Source organism: Colletes latitarsis, chromosome 14 (genome assembly GCF_051014445.1).
Source record: "Colletes latitarsis isolate SP2378_abdomen chromosome 14, iyColLati1, whole genome shotgun sequence".
Taxonomy (NCBI): domain Eukaryota; kingdom Metazoa; phylum Arthropoda; class Insecta; order Hymenoptera; family Colletidae; genus Colletes; species Colletes latitarsis.
In genome coordinates, this window is record NC_135147.1 from 6,912,939 (window position 1) to 6,927,272 (window position 14,334).

The following is a 14,334-nucleotide window of genomic DNA, read 5'->3' on the forward strand; positions in this document are numbered from 1 at the left end:
AACTGCTTGCTTACAATCTTACTGCTTTTTAACTAGCGTACTTCTTGCTTACTAGCATACTGTTTGCTTACTTGCTCACTGCTTGATAACTAGATTGCTGCATTGTTACTAACTAAATGCTTTCTCACAAGCTCACTGCTTGCTCACTAACTTACTGCTTTCTTACTAACTTACTGCATCCTTACTATCCGAATGCTTCCTTACTGGCTTCCTGCTTGCTTACTAGCTCAATGCTTGCTTACTAGCTTACTGCTTGATAACTAGCTTACTGCATCCTTACTAGCGGAATGCTTCCTTACAAGGTCACTGCTTGCTTACCTGCTTACTACTTAATTACTAGGTTGCTACTTTGTTACTAACTAAATGCTCTCTCATTTGCTCGCTGCTTGCTTACTAGAACCCCGGGCACGCAGTAGCTCACTGCTTCCTTACTACCTTACTACTTGCTTACTAGTTTCCTGCTTGCTTACCTGTTTACTGCTTGTTTACTAGCATGCTGCTTTATTACTAACTAAATGCTCTCTCACTAGCTCACTGCTTGCTTACTAACTTACTGCATCCCTACTAGCAGAATGATTCCTTACTAGCTTCCTGCTTGCTTACTAACTTACTGCTTTGTTACTGTCTAAATATCGCATTAATTCGATGTATTTGAACATAGCATAAAATTCGTTAAACAGTGTTGATTTCGAGGTACGTAACCGACCAGAGGACTCTCGGTCGCGACGTCCGTTGCGCGACACAATAGAGACTAGAAAAACCATAATTTTCGGGTTTTTTCTGAAAGTCACGCGATCGACCAAGTAACGTACGAGTTCGAACAATTAATTCAACGTACGAGAACAGAGAAAAGGTACGTTTATACGTTAGAAGAAGACGGACGAAAGACACGGCGACAGCGCCGCGTGTCGGAGGATTCCCCCTCTCACGCGTAACTTTTGGCAGCTCGTGCTCGTCCGTCACTCTTAATCAGGATCCTGCCTTGAGCACATCGGTAAACGATCACGCTCCGCAGAATTCCCAAAATTTCCGAATCGCTTCGAGTTATTCGAGCCTTCGTTGAAGAAACATTTTGTGACACATTGGCTTATTCTATCGCAGATTCGAATAGTTTGAGTTATTCGAACTTTCGTTAAGCGGACAAGCGACGTATAGCCGTAGCTTTACTGGTTAGATTGCGTAAGCAAATTCATACCAGTAACCTACGTGTAATTCCGTTTGTCGAATCAGCTAGTTAATCGATTCGGTCGTGAGTACGACCCGGTTAAAAAACTGCGGGAAACTCGTTGGTATCATCGAGTTCCCGAATTTTCCACGTATTGCTGTAAACAGCGGTCGTGCGAGAGGCATCCAGATTAAAACTCGATCCTCCCTTGGTTATCGAACGGTCTTGCTCCCACCTATAGGGGCCTTCGTGGCGTGTATACCCTGGGTGGACTTGCCGTCTTCCAGTCGGAGCTTGGGACGAGTTATTCCAAACCCAGCTTCCGGCGACCTGCTAGAGCGCTGTTCACTGACCGCCAGTCCTGTACGGCTACTGTGCGTAGAACGCGACTCACAAAGCGCCGTGGTGTGATAGTCTCAACGTAAGTCGTCAAGTACGCCGTTGAAAGACTGCAACACACTGTGTTCCGTACGCACATACGAAGACGGTAAGGGACCGAGGACCGGGTGACGGTTGGAGCCTTACAACCTCCCTCTATTCACCCTCTCCTGCGACAATCAAGAGTTGCAGTCGTCAAAGTAATGAGATTAAATCTCACTAGACAACGGGACGTTTTTAAATTCGGCCGCCTCTTAATTACCCGAGACCGGAGAAAACTCTCCGCTCTCTTAAGGCTGCGGAGGAAGCTGGATACAAACCCCGATCTCGTAACAATAACAGAGCGATTCCCGATTTAAAGGGAACGCTCACATATACAGTCCACTCGCTAAGATGCGTATCGCGGCGGCTGAGATTCCCGCTATTGAGTGCGACAAGCACAAACCAGGAGCGTGCAGAAAAGAGTAAGACACACAACGTGACTAACGTTGTCAGGTATTTAACGCCTAAATTCGTCTCTCTCTTTCTATTCCATAACAGCGCGACGCGAGCCATCAAACCGATCGACGCGAGGGTTTTTCTAGACGTCAGCCAGACGTCTGAGTTTTTTCCCCAATTTCTTCTATCGTCTGTATTTAAGAGTCAAATTTAACGAAATAAACGGCTTAGTCGCATAAGGCGATCAAGCGAAAATAAAATTATAATTGTACCGCTTATTTTCCGTTTGTACCTTCCCTCGAGATCCGGACCCCCGTCAGGCGAGGTATTTTCAAACCTCCTCCCCCAAACAGTTACTGTTTAAATATGTTAAAAAATTATTTAAAATCGCGTTAGTCTGAAAACATTAAATTCTCGGCTGCGATTCCCGTATCCGTTTGTGTACGTGACACTGCGGAAGGTTAAGCGTTCGTCAGGTTCGTTGAACGTTCGGACGATTTAAAACCGCGGCCGTTTACGTGTTTTTGTACGCCGACCTCACGCGAAGATTCGCTTCACACCGGTTTAAACGGTATCGTGACGTCAGCGTCGAGAGAGAGAACCGTATAATATATTGAAAAGAGATCGACAGCTGAATTCGGCAGCGCCGCGTCGTGACGACAAGGCGCGACCGAGTCTTCGTCTGTCGATCCGCGACGATATTCGTAATTATTCACGAGCCGACTGCCAACGGGAGCGGATCCCAGAAGATCTCGCTCCTCAAGTACGGACTCACATAATATTTGGACTTGTTTAACAAAGAATTCTCTCCGTTGCTGCGGTTAGAGTTTCCCAGAACAATCTACCTGCGAGAAAAGGGAGGTCGTCATACACGCTGCGCGTGGCGCGACCGCCTTCGCTAGGAAGGATTGTACGTTGCAGTCGTTGCCGCGACCGCGACGTAAGGGACTCAGGGTGCACCCACCCAGAATCCCTTTAAAGCTATACGGCTTTGGAGCCTCCCAAAGGTCATACCGTTGAATCGGTACCGCCTCGTGGAGTGCTCTTCGTGCAAAGGTCGCCAAAAAACCCTCTCCAAAAACCCGTCGGTGTACGAGTCGACCGTACACCCTACGGAGGAGTTCGGGTTCAAGGTCGCCTCACCTTCCGTCACGCCGCCTACCAAATACGGTCCCCGTGCAACACGGTCGCCGGGTAGGCTTTATAGTGCGGTTGGACCCGCGAGGGATTTTTGCAAAGGACACTTTACTGTCACGGTCCCCGGTAGAAACGGTCGCCGTGCAGTAATTTTACAGTGTCGCAGGAAATCTCCTCGCACGACGTTCCTACGTCACCCGCACGGAGAGCGTGCTCACGGGATCCACCCATTTGGAGCTTTACGACCTCCATTTGGTGACCCGTCCGTGGCTAAGTCGCCCCCGACAGATACGAGTGAATTCTCTTCTGTTCAGGGCAAAAATATCGCTGATAATTTCAATAAATAATTATCAGCGTACAAGTACAAATTTACAGTCCACTGATTCACGTTAAACGACAGCTGATTCCCCCCTCCCTGCGCACCGCTGGTCGCTAGGAGAGCAAGGCGAACAGCTGACGAGCGTGTTTACGATACGTGTACGCACGTATTTAATCTGAACAAACCTTTGTTACAGCAACCAAGGTCCATCCCAACCGGGGCAACGCCGGTGAAGCCACACCCCTGGCTGGATTATAAAATAATTCTTTTTTTTGTAATTTATATTTTTTTTATTTTTTTCATTTTTTTTTTGTTAAAATTAAATAAAAGGCTTGTCGCAAAGCGACAAGCGAAAATTACAAAATAAAAAACTTATCAATCACTCTCCCTAGTATTTCCCTCGTCCGGACCCCGGTTAGAACCCTTAGTTTCTAACAAACGGTCCTTCGAGCCGGATTGAGGTTGAAAGAACAGGAAAGAGTTGCAGTACGTTCACGTAAGTCGCTGCTTACGGGACCACTTAATTTCGAGTAGATTGTAAAATCCTCGAATTAGAGATCACCATGTCTGTCGCCAAGGATGAAGGTCGAAGCGAGTTCGAAGGCGATCTCGACGACCTGATCACCCGGTTCGACATGATGTCAAGGTCGATCTCTTACTTAAAGAAACGTGGCCGAGCTCAGTTCACTGAGGAGCTCCTCAGGACAAAGCTCGCCACCGTATCCGAACAATACAAGGAAGCTATTGAGCAGTACTTGTCGATTCGGAGAAAATATGCCCCTGCGAAACGCAACACGTGCGACTTCCTCGCAAAAGGTGGCGTAGAGAATAAGGAGACGGAATATATGGAATTCCAGGCGTACGTTACCACGGAGCTGACCAGACTGGCCGCTGAATCAAAAGCGGCACCCACGTCGGTCAGCCCCCATGACGTCGCTATCGAACTTCCAAAACAACGGCTCCCCAAGTTCGGAGGTGACCCACGTAAATGGAGACATTTCGCGGATCTGTTCACCTCCGGCATAATAAATAATCCGAGGCTTGCAGATGTGCATCGATTGCAATATCTGAACGCCTGTCTGGAGGATAAAGCGTTGGCAGCGATCGCGCACCTCGAAGTTACCGATGAGAATTTCGAAGTGGCGTGGAAAACCCTGAAAGAACAATTCGGGTTACTACGTATCGTGACCGCCAAATTGCTTAATCAACTGACCAAACTGAAAACGATTAAAAGAGATGATCTCGATAGCCTAAATCAGGTCGTCGTCGTTTTCAAACAGGCCCTTGCGGCATTCGAAAAACAGGGTACGATTTTACAGCAGCGAAACTGGCTGCTTGCCCATACTATTCGAAGCCATTTAGAAGGGCCTCTGAAAGCTGAGTGGGAAAGGTCGCAGCGTCTCACCCAGGACTATCCCTCGCATGTCGAGCTGATAGAGTTCCTGGAGGGGCATGCAAGGGCTCTAACTATGTTAGATGAAGGTCCGAGCAAGCCTGCGACCGAACACCCACCGAAACATAAAGTACGGAGTCACAACTCCGTTCTAGAAAGTCCAGCTGAGAAAACTGTGACTTGCGGATTTTGTGGCCTTGAGCACAGAATGACCAAATGTGGTGCATTCAGAAACTTGACGCCGAACCGCCGCTATCAGTTTATAAAAGATAGCCAGCGGTGCATTCTCTGCTTGTCACCTCAGCATGGAAACGCGCGTTGTCCATCCGAGGAGGGGTGCCCGAAGTGCAAAGGCAGACATCATGCTCTGCTGCATTTTGAGACCTTTCGGAGCGAAACCGAAAGTCGCAAACCTGCGACAACGGTTTCGTCGGACAAACGCCCGAAAAAGCGGTATACGACTCCATTGAGCCGGCCGCAACCTGCCGAACGAGCAGCTCGTACCACGACGTCACAGGCAACGACGTCACAGCCCGGTACGTCACATTGTACCGCGCTCGGTGCAGACGTACCGAAGGCTGTGTTGTTAGCCACGGCGAGCGTGCGTGTGTACGGAGAGAACGGTGCGTCGCGAATCGCGCGCGCACTGATCGATCAGGGTTCCGAGTCGTCTTTCATCTCCGCGAATTTGACAAATGACCTCAAATTCTCGCGGAGGAAATCCCCAGCCACAGTGACGGGCTTGGGGGGCGGCCGAACCCAACAGATTAAATACAGCGTACAGATGCATTTGGGAACGGTACAAGATACCGCGCCGATAGTCGAGACGAGAGCGTACATCGTACACAAAATTACGAGCTACGCCTCGCCCTTGGCCGGTGCACTCAAATGCGACGCGCTGCGGGATCTGCCGCTTGCAGATCCAAATCCAGCTTCCGGTCAACCGATTGAAGTGTTGATCGGTGCGGACCTGTACGCGCAAATTATTCGACCGGGTTTCCGTCGAATAAGCAGTACAGGTCCAATCGCCCAAGAAACTGCATTTGGCTGGATTCTTTCCGGCCCAATAAATGCTCAGGGCAGTAAAAACAAAACTTTGCGGACGTTGCACTGTAACGTCCTCGAATCGCTGGACACGGCGATTCGCAAGTTTTGGGAAGTCGAAGAACTCCCTTCGACCTCGGTACACACCAAGGCGGAGGAGGAGTGTGAAACGCACTTCCAAAAAACCGTCGCTCGAGATGCGACAGGACGGTTTGTCGTCCGATTGCCTTTTTCTCACCCGAAACCGGACGAAGCGTTAGGAAACTCCTATCGCATCGCTCTCTCCGCCCTTGGGAGGTTGAGGAAAAAATTGGACACAGACCAGACCCTCGTAAGAGAATATACGACGTTTCTCGAGGAATATGAGGAGCTGGGTCATATGACTCGCATAGAGCCTATTGACGAGACCAGACTCTATATTCCACATCGAGCGGTCATACGCACCGAGAGTGCAACGACTAAATTAAGAGTCGTATTTAACGCGACAAGCCGAACTACCGGCGGTCGTTCATTAAATGACATCCTACACGTAGGTCCAAAATTACAGAACGACATCACGTCAGTCTTGACCCGATGGCGTCTGTATGAATACGTGTTGGTGGCTGATATTGAGAAAATGTTCCGACAGATTCTCGTCGCCCCGCAGGATCGTCGTTTTCAATGCATCCTATGGCGCACACCCGAAAACGAACAGCTCAATGCGTTCGAATTAAATACCGTAACGTACGGTACGGCGTGTGCACCATACCTGTCGATGCGAACCCTCCTTGAGTTAAAAAATCAGGACGGGCACAGGTACCCCCTTGCCGCCCCGATACTCGAGCAGGACATTTATGTAGACGACGTTTTTATGGGAGCACCCGATACGTCTTTGTTGGAGAAAATTCGTAACCAAGTTTGCGAGCTCCTACAAAGAGGTGGGTTTAAGCTGCGAAAATGGGCAGGAAATTCGCCATTGTTATTGCGAAATATCCCCCAAAGCGCTCACTCCCACGCCGTCGACCTTACCTTGTTCGATGACAGCGAATTAAAGGTATTAGGTTTACGCTGGATACCGTCCGGCGATTATTTTTATTTCAATCTGCAACGGTTTCAGCCGTCTGCCTTGCCGATGACAAAACGGAATTTGTTTTCGGAGATTGCTAAGTTGTTCGATCCGCTCGGCTGGTTATCACCAGTCGTGATTCGCGCAAAGATTCTGATGCAATCCCAATGGCTGGAGAAAATCCAGTGGGATGATCAAATCTCAGCGAATACGCTCAATACGTGGAATACGTTTTGCGTGGATTGGAGCAGCTTAAATAAGCTAAAAATCCCCAGATGGATTAATTATGGAGCCGACACAATTTCCGTGGAAATTCATGGATTTTGTGACGCTTCGCTCGCAGCCTACTCAGCGGTCACTTACTTACGAGTGACCACAATGAGCAATGTCACCTCCTCGACATTGATAATGGCAAAAACGCGAGTGGCTCCAATTAAAACGCAGTCAATTCCTGTACTGGAATTGAACGGCGCTGTGCTGCTCGCCGAGCTTATTGTGCACGTGGAGAAGTCACTTTCATTGAAGGTCGACAGAATAATCTGCTGGACAGATTCCACGATCGCATTGGCATGGTTGAGAAAGCACGCCTCCACATGGAAGGTTTTAATCGCCAACCGTGTGTCAAAGGTCCAAACGTTACTTCCGAATGCTGAATGGAGGCACGTTCCCACCCGCTTCAATCCCGCGGATCTGAATTCGCGCGGAGTGGAAGCTGCGGAACTCCTTCAATCTAAGCTGTGGATTTCAGGACCAAGTTGGCTAACGGAATCGAAAGATTGTTGGCCGAAAACGCCTTCGTCCATCGAGACCGAAGAAGGGAAGCGCAAAGTGCACGCCCACGTAGCAATTCCGGAGAAGGAATGGGAATTTGTATTTCGATTCTCGACCTGGAATAAGCTACTTCGCGTAACCGCATACTGTCTCCGACTGAGGGGACCGATGCAAGGTGAGCGAAGGTCGTATGATGCAAAGATCGTTGACGCGTCTGAGATGCAGCTCGCAAGCGAGAGAATTGTCCGCTACATCCAGCGCACGCATTTTGCAAAGGAGTACCGGTGTTTGAAAAACCACCGAAAAATCCCAGCAAAATCAACATTAAAAAGTCTGAACCCTTTTCTCGATGACAAAGATGTCTTGAGAGTCGGAGGCAGACTGGAAAATACAACACTGTCATGGGAAACCAAGCACCCCATAATTCGGCAGTGCCACATTGACACGTTGCACGGGGGATTGCAGTTGACCATGTACACAGTAAGACAAAGATTTTGGATTCTCGGCTGTCGAAATGCAGCGCGAACGGTAATCCATGGATGCATGCGATGCGTTAGATGGAGGGCAAAAACCTCCACGCAAATCATGCAGGATTTAATACCTGAGCGTTGCCGCGAGGCGAGAGCATTTTCGAACTGCGGAGTGGATTATGCGGGACCTTTTCGTGTCCGCGACTCCGCCGGTCGAGGAAAAACCGCCCACAAGGCGTACATAGCAGTTTTTGTCTGTTACGCGACACGGGCCATCCACATCGAACTCGTCCACGATTATACGACGAGTGCCTTTTTGGCAGCATTAGATCGATTCATTGCACGAAGGGGAGTTCCGTCCTGCATTTTCAGTGACAATGGAACGAACTTTGTCGGGGCAGATCGAGAATTACGTGAAAATTTCAAAGCAGTGTACAACACGCAAGAAATGCGTAATAAATGCAGTCAAAAAGGAATTAGATGGAAATTTAACCCACCGAGTGCACCGCACTTCGGTGGCATGCAAGAGGCCGGTGTGAAATCAGTGAAATTTCACCTGAAGCGGACTCTGGGTGAATTCACTCCCACAAGCGAAGAGTTACAAACATTGCTTTGTAAAATCGAAGCGAATTTAAACTCGCGACCGATTGCCGCTTTGAGTGATAGCCCGGACGATTACGCGCCGCTCACACCGGGGCATTTCTTAGTCGGAAGTCCGCTGAACGCGCTTCCGACACAATCAGTGGAAACTGAAAAACTCTCCCGTTTGACACGATGGAGGGCGATTCAAAAATTCCACGAACAAATCTGGAGGCATTGGACACGTGATTATCTCACGCACCTCCAGAATCGTTATAAGTGGCGTACAGCCCAAAAAACATTAAAACTAAACGACTTAGTTTTAGTGCAAAATCCTCTCCTCCCCCCGAATCAATGGGAAATGGGACGAGTAGAGGAGGTATTCACCGGCAGGGATGGAAATGCACGTGTTGTTAAAATACGCACGGAAAAATCCATTTTTACGCGACCTATTACGCGGTTGTGTAAGCTGCCTGTGGAAGAAACCGAGTCGGCAACGGTTAGCGACGCCGACGAGGTCACATAAAAACCATAACATCCAACGGCCGATAGTGATCGAAAGGTGAGAAACGACCGTTTCTAGAAATAAACGGTGTTGATTCTCACCTGACCGTTGTCACTAAAAGTTCAAACGGATTAGTGGGGGTTACGAATCCACCAATCTGAGTTGGATTATTGGTAGGGCGTAACGAGTAATCCGAGCGCCCCCGAATCGTAACGGAATTCGCGGAATCGAAAACCGCTCAGTTCCAAAACGACGATGAGCGACACAAGTTCCGAAACGAGTCGAGTGGAAGAGATTTCGATCTCGGGCGACCCCGAGATCGATGAAAGGTTCGGGCGGATACTGAAACTCGGGGAAACGTCCAGCCTCGGGACGTCGGACCCTGGGGGCTCCACCGCGGAAACCCCAAGTGAGCCGGACGTCACCCTTTGCTTCGGCCGGGAATCCTTTCGAATCCCGGCCAGGATTTTAACAACGGCGCGGAAATACCACTGCCGGGTGCCCGGAGGGCAATATATCCTTCGATGGGGACCAGAGGGCAACCTCCGGTCCTGTAATTGGAGGGCCGACAAGGCCGCGGAAACACCGCCAGCCGCAACGCCCGCGCCAACATCGACGGTGGCCGCCCCCGCTGGACAGGCTCCGCGGCCGAAAAGAAAGCGGAAGAAGCCGGCGAACACGACCCCGGCCAATCCTGGACCGTCCAGTAGCGGCCTGCAGCCTTCAGCTGCTACAGGCCCGCAGGCCAAGCGGAAAAAAGGGCCTGGCAGCCGTACGGTCAGATCGCCATGGCAAAGGCCATGGCCGACCAAATGCTCATGACCTCCATGCGCTACATTCATCAAGCTGCAGCTGGTCAATTGTAAGTACTTTTGATTTTTTACAATTAAAAGTGCGCGAGTTCTCTCTCTCCGCGTAAAAAAGTGACCGTACGGGACTACCGCGTTCTCCGGGTATTTTTTTTTTTTTTTTTTTTTTTTGTCGTGGGGAAAATCTTCGAAAGACTCCCTCCCACCTCCTTGGGGAGAGGTGGGAGGGGTGTGTGGGATTCCCCGCGCCCGTACAACGACAGGCGCGGGACCTACCCACTAAAAACCCCACGGTGACCCTTCGGCACGCTTTGGGAGGATACCGGGAATCGCTCGAAGCATTCTTCCGGTATCCTCCCCGTGCCCGCGCTTTCGCGCCCATCCCCCGGGGGGACAATCGGTCCCCCCAGTGACACACTGCCTCATAGCGGCGGGACGGGGCCACTCCATCCCGCCGCTATCCGTCCCGGGGCCGCGTTTAGTGGCGGCTGCGAGCCCCAACTCGCAACCGCCCGCGACCCCGTTTCCACCCCTCGGCGGCCGGGCGTTCATGGCCGCACCAGACCGCCGAGGGTGCCTCCCCTTGCGTCGGACCGGTAGGGGGAGGCACTCCTACCCGCAACCGGTCCGACCCGGCGCCGCCTGGCGGGAGGAGGGTCCCCTCAGGACCCCCCTCCCAGCCTAGGTCATCCGCCACGCCGAGACGGCCGCCCGCGACGCCTCGCGACCGGGCGACGACCTCGGGCCACCGCACGAGCGCGAGCTTCAGCGCGCCGCTGAAGCTCGCGCTCCCACCCCGCGGCCTCCTTCTGCAACATTACGTTCTCGCAGAAGGAGGCCACGGCCCTCCACTTCTCCTCGCTGCCGAGCATGGCGCGCACCACGCCCGGCAGCGAGACATCCCGCCCGACGACGCCGACCAGGACACGGCGCTCCCCCTCCCACGCGGGGCATACCTCCAGGGTATGATCCGCCGTGTCCTGCTCAGCGTCGCAGTGGCAGCAACGCGCCGTCGGCTCCTTCCCTATCCGGCACAGGTATCTTCCGAAGCTGCCATGCCCGGAAAATACCTGTGCCAGCCGGTAGGTGAGGCTGCCATGGCCTCTGTCCAGCCACTCCTTCAGGAGTGGCCGAACAGCCCCGACAGTCCGGTGCCCCGCGGTTGGCAGAGCCAGCCGCTCCTGCCACGCGAGCAACACGGACTGCCGGGCCTGGCGCTTCAAATCGCCCCAAGCAGGTTCCTGCCCGCCCGGGACCGCCCCCACCCCCGCGCGACGGTCGACGCGGTGCCGGTACATCACCGCGTGCGACCGCGCGAGCAGGTCCATGGGCGGCATCCCCGCTAGAACCGTCGCCGCCTCATGTGACATGGTCCGATACCCGCGGACGACCCTGAGCGCCATGCGCCTCTGCACCCGACGCAGCATAGTCATGCTGCGCCGGGAGGCAGTCAGGTCGTCCGCCCAGACGGGGGCCCCGTATAGGGCCACCGACTGGACCATTGCCACATAGAGGCGACGAACTCGGCCCGCCGGGCCCCCCAGGTTGGGCAGGATCCGGCCCAGAGCCGCAACCATCCTTTCCAACCGGGGGACCAGGCAGCGGAAATGCTTCTCGAAACGCCAGTGGCTATCGAGGATCAGCCCTAGATACCTGATCTGGGGCTTCACCTCGATGTCAGCCCCACCCACCCGAATCAGAGGGGGTGGCGGATCCTGCCGAGGTGAATGAAACGCAATCACCTCGGTCTTATGGACCGCCACCGTCATCCCCATCCCCCTGATCCGGTCGACGACGCGTTGCGACCCCTCCTCCGCGCGACGCATGGCGCTCCCCCAGTGCGCCCCGACGGCCAGCACCAGTGTGTCATCCGCATAACACACCGTGCTGACGCCGTCGGGGAGGCCGGCCCGCAACACCGAGTCGTACGCGATGTTCCACAGGAGTGGCCCGAGGACCGACCCCTGCGGAACACCGCAGTACACCTCCCTCCGCATATCACCATCCCGGCCCGGATACTCGATCCACCTGCCGCGGAGATAATCCCCGACGACCGCCCTGAGACAAGGGGGGACTCGATGATATTCGAGTCCCCTCCTTATCTCTTCCAAGGGGAGGGTGTTAAAGGCATTGGCAAAATATCCAAGGATATTGCCAATGCCACCCCTCCCCGGGAGACGGCCGCCTCCGAGAGGGCCCTCACACGACCTATCGCGTCGATAGTCGATCGGCCCCCCCGGAAACCGAACTGGCAGTCGGCCAGACCGGGATCACCCCGCGACAGGTGCTCGACGAGGCGGGCAGCAATCACACGCTCGAAGAGCTTGCCCACCTCGTCGAGGAGACAAATGGGCCGGTATGCGGAGGGAGACTCCGCGGGCCGACCCTCCTTCCGGAGGAGGACCATCCTCGCCACCTTGCAACTGGGGGGGAATCGCCCGTCCCTCAGGCAGCGGTCGAACAACCGCCTGAGGTCGGCCCCAAGGACGCCCTGGGTCAAGACCCAAACCCGGCCGGGCACACCATCCGGACCCGGGGCCGTGTTACGAACCCCGAGCCGTCTGATGGCCGCTGCCAGCTCCTCCTGCGTGACCCCCAGCTCGGCCGTCCACTCCACTGGGACAGCCGCCGCCGCCGGAGGACGCGGTCCCCTCTCCCCAATTGGGAAGAGTGTATTGACCACGTCCTCCAGCAGCCGGGGGTCAAGACCCTCGGTGAAGGGGGGCGCCCACGGGCGGAGCTTATTCAGCACCACCTTATATGGGCGCCCCCATGGATCGTCATCAAGGGTCTGGAGGAGCTCCTTCCATGCCTGGGTCTTGGCCCGTTTGATGGCGACCTGCAGAGCGACCCGCGCCACGCGGTATGCTCCATACAGGTCATCAGCTGCCCTCGCTCGCGCCACGCCGTCGCCTGTACGTTGACGACGGCGCGCGCGGGTGTACTGGCGTCGGGCGCGGACAGTCGCGACTCGCAACTCCGCGATCGCGTCCGACCACCAGTACACCGCCCGGCGAGGAGAAGCCCGCCCGACCCGAGGCATCGCCGCGTCGCAAATACCCGCGACCAATGCTCCGAGCCGGGCGACCTCCTCCTGTATGCTCGGCAACTCGGCCGCTCCCTGCGGCCAAGTTGCAGCGAGGGCAGCTGCCATCAGGGCGTCCTTGTCCAGGCGCCGAAGCGCCCAGCGGCGTGGTGGGGCGCCACGCAGGCGGCCGTGTCGGGATGCACTCGCGGCGGCAGAGACCTCCATCCGGATGTACCGGTGATCGGAGAGTGTCTCTGCCCCCGCGACCACGTGCCAACCCGACACCATGCGCACGGCGTTGGGGGTCGCGAATCCAACATCCACGATGGACCCCCCATATCGCCGCACGCATGTGTGCTCCGACCCCCGGTTCAATACCCGGAGGTCGAGCCCGGCCGCCCAATCGCCCAGGATCCCGCCGCGAACGGAGGTCCTGGGGGATCCCCAAGCCACCGACTTGGCATTAAAATCCCCCAGGACCAGCACCGGCCGGGCCGCGTAGCGCTGCACACATGCCGCGACCTCGGCCAAGTACAGCTCGAACGCAGCGTGACCGCTACGGGGCGAAATGTAGCACCCCACCACAGCGACTCCCCCCCAGTCCACGGCGACGAATCCCCGACCGCGCTCCAACAAGGAGAACGGTGGGGACCCGTCGCCCCCTCCCCATACCGTCGCCACCAAGCCGTCCGCGTCGCCCACCTAATGAGGGTGATCAGGGACGCGGTACGGCTCGGCGGCGACCGCCAGGCCAACCCCCCACTCCGCGAGGACTTGGGACATCAAGTCCTGTGCCGCGCGGCAGTGGTTGAGGTTGGCCTGGAGGAGGAGGCGGGGCGGCATTAATTAATGGCCGCGCCAGCCTCCTCCCGGCCGTCCGTCCCCGTAGCACCGTCCACCTCCATGGAGGACGATGCCACCGCCCTCGGCAACGGAGCCGGTGCAGCCCGCCTCTTCCTCTCCTTCCGGGAGGGGGGGGAGCACTTCTTGCTCCCCACCCTGTGATCGGCTGGCCTCCCCATGTCCGCACACAGCGGGCAGTGGGGGGCCGCCGAGCACTGGCTCGCACGGTGCTCTTTGGCACCGCAGCGGTAACACTGACCGCTGCGGTCCACCGGCGAGGTGCACCACTGCCTCACGTGCCCCAATTCGAGGCAGCGGTGACACTGGAGCGGGCGCGGCGCGAGGATTTCCACTCGCGCCGAAACCCACCCCACCAACACCCTCCCGGATTCCGCCACCTTACGGGCGGC